This window comes from Nomia melanderi, unplaced genomic scaffold, assembly GCF_051020985.1.
Source record: "Nomia melanderi isolate GNS246 unplaced genomic scaffold, iyNomMela1 scaffold0451, whole genome shotgun sequence".
In the NCBI taxonomy this organism is placed as follows: Eukaryota; Metazoa; Arthropoda; class Insecta; order Hymenoptera; family Halictidae; genus Nomia; species Nomia melanderi.
This window is the reverse complement of record NW_027475566.1, coordinates 8,903-16,526: the sequence shown is the minus strand read 5'-3', so window position 1 is coordinate 16,526 and position 7,624 is coordinate 8,903. Positions and strand designations below refer to the sequence as shown.

The following is a 7,624-nucleotide window of genomic DNA, read 5'->3' as shown; positions in this document are numbered from 1 at the left end:
CGTCCTCTCCCTCGGCTGTCCTCGGAAGCAGGATGCGTGGATGGCGCAGGTGGAGGTGCGCAGGTGTCCTCCCGCGCAGGCTCGATCCGGTCCCGCGGCAAAGGCACTTATTACACTTCACCGCACAACACCTCGAGCACTGATCGTGTACAGACCTTGCCGCGCACACGCCCGATCGCAACTCGGCCCGCACTGTTGCGCAGTATCGCGACCCGTGAAGTTAAATACTACCGCGGAGTCGGGTACTTATCGCGGAGTCAGAATACCAAAAGGGACTAGTTTTTGGAGTCCAGCGAGCTGATCCGGCTATTAGAAAAGGTAGGAGCTCAATTGCAGCGCAAATTGAGCCGTTTCCGGCGGCACTGCAGTGCCGGACCGACTCGCGGCGGAAGTGGAGCGAGCCCCAGCGATCCGCCTGACTCCAAAAATCAGGTTAATATTCTGACTCCGCGATGCGGAGTGTATCAGATATCAAGCTGATAAGAACAGATAAAGACGTTTATTTTCAGGAAATGTTCCCCCGACCTTACATTGTTCGGCCAGGGGTAGGTACAGTATTACGCCTTTACGGCGAAGGTGACTTATATATATATATATATATATATATATATATATATATATATATATATATATATATATATACTTGGTTTTAACATATGCGGGTTTTTCAGTTTCGCTAACTATTTGAGCACGGCTATACTCGACTATTAATGTATCTATATAAATTTTTTAAATACATAAATAAATAAATAAACATAAACATAAACATATAAATAAATACATAAGTAAGCAACAAAACAAAACAACATAATCAAATAGATACATGCGTAGGCAAAATTTGGTAGATAATTATAGTAATAGTTTATAGCTAGTATAGCCGGTTTCGGGTCATCAAGTGCCCGATCCTTCGCCATATCAATTAGATAAATTAATAAATGTAGACAAAAATAAATATAAATAAAAATAAGTAGAGTAGATAAAATACATAGATATATATAGCAAACAGAAATAAAATAAATAAATAAGTAAATAAATAAGCAAATACATAAATAAATAAATAAATAAATAGAATACAATAGATAGATAAATATGTACATAGACCAATAAACAAATTAATAAAATAGGGTACAATAGATAAATAAATGAATATGTATATAGGCGAATAGGTAGACAAGCAGGATAAATAAATAAATAGGGCGTGCGCGCGTACTCAAATGCGAAGAAGCGGAAAGCAGGACAGGGGAAGCTGCTCAAGCATAGATTAAGTTAAAAAGGCGTTTAGTGTAAGTACGTGAAGAGAGTAAAAGTAGAATTATGACAGATAAAAATACAGAAAGAAAGAAAAGAAGTTAGTCAATTAAATTAAAATAGGTAGAATACAGTAAATGAAATTAAAATGTGTTATAGTAAAATCAAGATAATTCAAGAGGGCTCCCCGGCGGGGAATCGAACCCCGGTCCCCCGCGTGACAGGCGGGGATACTGACCACTTTTTTTTTTGTAACAGTATGTTTATTGTGCCAATAAATAATATTTACAAGGTAGTACAATAAACCTAAACATACAAAAAAAGGATAACAGAATGGTCGCTATATACATGGGAACTGCACTTAATGCTACAGGTGATATTTACAAAGTTGGGTACTTATACGCTAAAAATAATTAAATATGTATAGCAACGGCACAGGTAGGACTATACAATCTGGTTGGGGTTTTTGGGTGGGGGGAAGGGGTGAGAAATGAATTGTTTTGAGAACAATTATCACTGTGCGGTATGTGGAACAATATACGAGGTTGGAGAGAACGCCAAAATAGTACAAAAGCAAAATTAAAAATAATTACTCCCCGGCGGGGAATCGAACCCCGGTCTCCCGCGTGACAGGCGGGGATACTGACCACTATACTACCGAGGAATTTTCACTTTTCATAAGTTATAGCCACCAGTATCTATTAATATTATGCCTATGTTTGTCTTTTTTATCTATATTGGATAGTTTGTAATTATAACGCATGTCAGGGTCGTCGAATCTAATGTTCTTATTGTATGTGATGTGTTTGTCGAAAGTTCTTCTGTGTGCATGGTAGATGATTGGTACGTTATCTGAGTTTTGGATATAGCCTACACTGTCAAGGTAAATGAAGGACTCTGGTGGGGTGTATCCTGTTTTCATGGCTTTCTTGAAATATAAGATATTAGGTAGTGTGGAGCAGCGAATGGGGCCATTGGTTGTGATTTTGTGAACGTTGGCCCAATGGTTTCTAATTAGTTTTAAAATGAATAGGTCGATTCTAATCAGGTTTGCTTCTTCATATAATTTGTAGTTTTTGATGAGTTTGGTGTAGTTTGACTCCGGTGTCCGGTATCTGCTGAGGCAGGCTCTCAGGCATTTCATCTCGAAGACTCGCAGTTGTTCCATGGTTCCAGCGCTGATGTTGAACCAGATGGGGCAGCCGTAGGTCAGGATCGGTCGTATAAGAAGCTTGTAACAAAGAATTTTGACGCGCCTATCAAGGTCTTTTGAATAGAAAAGTCGTTTATGAGATAGGAATGCTTTTTGTGCTTTTTCTATTTGTAAACTAACATGCAAATTATAATTAAGTTTAAAGTCTATATGTATGCCTAAGTAGCGAATGTTTTTATGTGGAATTTTAGAATTTGGATTTAACCTGTCGTGGATTTGAAATTTGCCAGCATGTTTACGTGTATCGTAATTGGCATCTTATATGATTGATATATATGGTCTGAACAAGATTGTTTCACATTTATTAATGTTTAGTTTTAATTTCCATGTATGGAGGTAGTCCTGAACTTTATTGAAAGTTTCTTGTAGGGTTGACTGGATTTTTGATACTTTATTATCTCTAGCATAGATTAATAAGTCATCTGCAAAAGCTATTGCCATTCTGTTATTGTCGCTATTTAGGCTATACATTTGTAAAAGGTCGCTTATAAATATGTTGAACAAGACAGGAGAGTTAACTGTGGCTTGTTGTAGGCCATTGTCGATTCTGAAAGATCTGCTGGAACTGACTTGTCCATTTACTACAAAGAATTTTTTATCATGCAACATGTTCCAAATGATTTTAATTAAATGAATAGGAAATTCTTTCTTTAATAGTTTAAAGAAGAGTCCATCCAACCAAACAGTATCAAAAGCTTTTTCTAAGTCTATGAGGACTGCATTTCTCCTGCATTTCGTGCCCAGCAAATGTCTGAGGTGAACTTTGTAATCGCATGTATTGTGGAGTGCCTGTGGCGAAAACCAAATTGAAATTCTGGGATTATTTCTCTGGAATTGCTAAAGCTAACAATGGCATCATTTATTGTTGTTTCGAAGACCTTGCTAATGTTTGGGAGGAGACTTATTGGGCGGTAGCTATTGGGATCACTACCATCCTTGCCTTTCTTTTTAATAGTTATTAGTTTGGCAGTCTTCCAGGTTGTGGGGAAATAATAGGAATTTAGACAGTTGTTGAAAATTATGCTATAATTGTAAACATATTGTCTAGGGAGATATTTCAAAGCTATATTTGGGATTCCATCAAAACTGGATGATTTTTTATTATTTAAGTTTTTAAATGTATTTACTAGTTTGATGGAGCTAGTGAAATAATTGGGGGGAATGGAGGATTCGTCTGGGTGGTCTGCCGTGTTATTGGGTGTGAATTTACATACTGTTACGTTGTTTTGCCTGTCTTGTAGTATGTCTGTCTGCAGTGCGTTTACTTTCTGTTGTATTATATTTGTCAGTTGGCGTTTACCCATGTGGAGGTTCTGAGTGTGTACGGATTCAAAGTGTGCGCCAAGAATGTTTAATTTGTCTTGGGTGTTGGTTATGATAGTAGAATTTGAGCTATTATCTTTCGTTAGCTGGTTGACATTGAGATCTGCTTTTTCGATAAGAATGGAGTTAGAAGTATGTATTCTGAGTGTTTCAATGTTGTTACTATCTTTAGGGCGAAATATACTATTAATGGCAGGAAAGAGTTCATTGTGTTTGTGTATGGAGATTTTATTGATGCGGTTCCTCCAGTGGTTACTGACGGATTCTTGAAAAGCTTTCTTGATCTCATGTCTGATGGTCTTTAGGTTTTTCTTTAGTGTTTCTATTGTATGATCGTAAGCTGTGATATAGTTACGTAGGTTTGTAAGTCTGTTGAGACGGGTTATGAGGCGACTTTTCTGTTTTCTGAGATGCTTAATTTCTGGAGTTATGTATTTGTCCGTGGAGTTGAAATTGTGGTCAATTAGTGGGACCGCAAAGTCGATTGCGTTCAGTATATTTGTGTTTAGCATGTCAATGTATTTGTCTATTTCGTCCGTTGAGAGGTTTCTGTCATTGTGTATGTTAGTGTTGCCTGTTTCAGTTAGGAATGTTTGATACTTTGTCCAGTCGGCTTTATGGAAATTGTATTTTATGTTTGGAGTTGTTTCGTCAAGTATAAAGTGTTCGTTGGATGGGATCGATATTTTCATACTAGTGGCTCTATGATCGCTATCATATTCAAAAGAGTGTAGGAGGTTAGGTGCAGGTATATCGATGAATTGGATTCTGTTGTCTGCCAAGCAGAGGTCAATAAACGCTCCGCTTTTTGGAAATGAAGGCACTGTTGTGCTGTATAGAGAAGTCCTATAAGTAATTTGGTTTTCGAGGAACCACTTGTTTAGTGAAACTCCTCGGGCGTTGTTAATGGTGTTACCCCATGCATGATGTTTAGCATTTAGGTCTCCGGCCAACAAGTAATAGTTGCCTGGCTTGTGCAGTTCCAGTGATTCAAAGAGTGCTTTAAATTCCATCATGAATTCTTTTTTGCAGCTACTAGTTGCGTAACCCGCTATCAAATAAAGTTTACTGTTATTTTGAAATCTAATTTCTATTGCCGTTGTTTCAAAGCTGGTGCTGTTTTTGATACCATTTAATTGGATGTGTTTGAATTTGATGTTTTTACGGATTAATATTCCCGTACCTCCTGCTTGTTTTGAATTTAGTCTATCACGTCTAATAAAATTGTAATCTTTAAAACTTATTTTATGTACCGGATTTAGTTTTGTTTCGCAAAGCAAAGCTACATCCGGTTTGTACTTTTTTAAGCAATCCAGGAGAGTGACTCGTCTTTCATTCGTTATGATCGAATTTACGTTAATCTGGATTATATTAATATGTTCTAGTATTAATTGCCTGGTTATGTTTTCTCGCGGGTTGGGCATCATTATTATATATCAATTTCGAGGGCCTCTGCTATTAAGTTTATTCTATTCGCGTTTGCTGTAATATTCTCTGTTAGCGTTGCTAGTTGAGATGTAATTGTGGCGGTTATTATTTTTTTAATTTCATCTAAGAGGGATGGCTGCGATGTTTGTGTTGTGTTGGGTTTGGTTTGTGTAATGTTAATCTGTTCTGGAGTTGTGGCGTTAGTCTTTTTGTTTGTAACTATCGAGCTATATGAGATGCTCGGCTTGACTGTGTTATTGTAGTGTTTTCTTTTTTTCTCGTTTTCTAATTTTAATTGTTGTCGACGTTCCTCGATTTTCTGTTTGATTTCTTTAAGTTTGGGGCATCCGCGATACGAGGCTGGGTGACCGAATTCTTTGCAGTTGACGCAATAAGGTTTGGAGTCTTCGGAGTTTGAATCGGTAGTTTCGTTGGATCGCGGGCACTCTCCTGGATTGTGGGGGATGTTGCATTTAACGCATCTGTAGTTCAGATTGCAATTAAGTGCAACGTGTCCTATTCGCTGGCATCTCTTGCACTGGATCCTGTCCTTTTTAATTAGTTTTTCCCAACTTACTAGGGAATGTAGCACGGTTTTTATATTTTTTAAATTATTTATTTCACTGTTATGTGATAGTTGTACAATGTAAATAGGCAAACTTTTCCCTTCTTTTACTGACCTGAGGGTCGTGAATTTTTTAACGTTTATAAATTCTATGTTCTCAATGTTTTTATTTTTCAGTTCGTTTAAAACTGTTTCGGGGTCGAAATCCCCTTCCAAATTTTTTAATAAGATCGTAATTGATTTCTCTGTTTTTGGTGTGTAGGTGAAATATTCAATGTTGTTTAATTTTAACGTATGGCATGCTGATTTGAACGTGTTAACATTGTCCATATGCAAAAGATGCTTCGCGTTGTTTATTTTTTTTATATAGAAGTCTTTTGTTATTTTAGAAATTATTTCTATTATTGTTTTGTTGGGGGCTTGGTAGACTATTATTGGTGGAGGTTTTTGGGATTTTAAATGTTCGGAAACAGTTACCTCGTTTCCGAATGCACGTTTCGTCTTTGTAATTGCGGGTCCTCGGGATGCGTCCTGTGTTGCTGTTGGTTTTCCTTCCTTCTTGGGTAGTAGGTTGGTTTTCTTGATCGGGGGTGCGATGGTTTGAAGCGTTGGGCCACTCTTTCTTTTGCCTGTTGAGACGAGGGACCATTGTTCTCCGACGTTGGTTCCGTTATCTGGGGTTTCTCTAATCCCCTCCATTGGTTCCGCTACGGTCACAGGTAGTTCCTCTCGTCGGTTTTGTGGGTTTTCCTTTTCCACGGGCTTCTTGCGCTGTTTTTCATGTTCTAACTGCTTTGTTAGATTTTCAATAGTTTTATTCAAGTTATTTATTAATTTTATCAGTTCCTCATATGAGGGCTTCTCCTCTGTTGTTTTTCCAGATGAGGTGGATGGTCCCTTTCCTTGCACGATTTTCATATTTTGTTTCATTTTTTCCGTGGATACTTTTTTTCTGTTGAGATTAGGCGATGGTTCCAATCTTTTTATTTGTCCTTTGGACTTGAATGTTTTATTCACTTGCGCTAGTAGCGCAGTTTCTTTGTTTGCTAATAGATCCTTTTTTTTCACTATTTTTATAATGTCACTCACTTTCGCTGTTACATTTCTTGTTGTTTCTTCTCTTTGGGGTTTAGCCCCTGGTGTATATTCTTCTGCGTCTATTGTAGTTTATTAAAAATCACTGGCGCTAATTCTGATATTTTAATAATAGTAATCACTACTGTTTTTACTAGCAAACTGTAAAATGTGGCAGGGAACAGAATGTGTATGTATACTGGAGAGCACTCAGGTACACTTGCGGAGCAGTCGCTGAGGGCACGTCCGTCTTCCACGAGGGTTGGCGAACGAATGGGATACTGACCACTATACTACCGAGGAGCGGATAAGAACAGATAAAAAGCGCTTTATTTTCCAACAAATGTTCCCCCAGCCTTACAAGGCTTGGCTGGGGGTAAGTATACAATAGCGCCCTTATGGCGGAGGCGGGTAATTAAATATATTATTATGTATTCATGTATACATTCGCATGGCTAGATATACATCTGTGACTATATTGTGATCTTAGCCATAAGGCCGAGAAACGATCCGCATGTGTGTTATGCGTGTACACTTTGCTCTTAGCCATAAGGCCGAGAAGCGATCTGGACGAGTGTTATGAGAGTACACGTTGATCTTAGCCATTAGGCCGAATAGTGGTCTGGATGTGTGTTATTCGCGTGCACTTTGATCTTAGCCATAAGGCCGAGGAGCGATCTGGATTTGGATTATTCGAGTACACTTTGATCTTAGCCATAAGGCCGAGAAGCGATATGGATGAGTGTTATGCGAGTACACTTTTATATTAGCCA

The 7,624-nt window shown here is 38.0% G+C and overlaps 1 non-coding gene and 1 pseudogene across 1 annotated transcript; both read right to left on the bottom strand.

Moving 5' to 3' along the window:
* Positions 1 to 337: 337 nt before the first annotated feature.
* Positions 338 to 516, bottom strand: LOC116434230 (U2 spliceosomal RNA; annotated as a pseudogene).
* A 1,324-nt stretch (positions 517 to 1,840) lies between these two features.
* On the bottom strand, positions 1,841 to 1,912 carry TRNAD-GUC (transfer RNA aspartic acid (anticodon GUC)). Its single transcript has one exon. It is a non-coding gene; the product is annotated as a tRNA-Asp (tRNA).
* Positions 1,913 to 7,624: the final 5,712 nt, after the last annotated feature.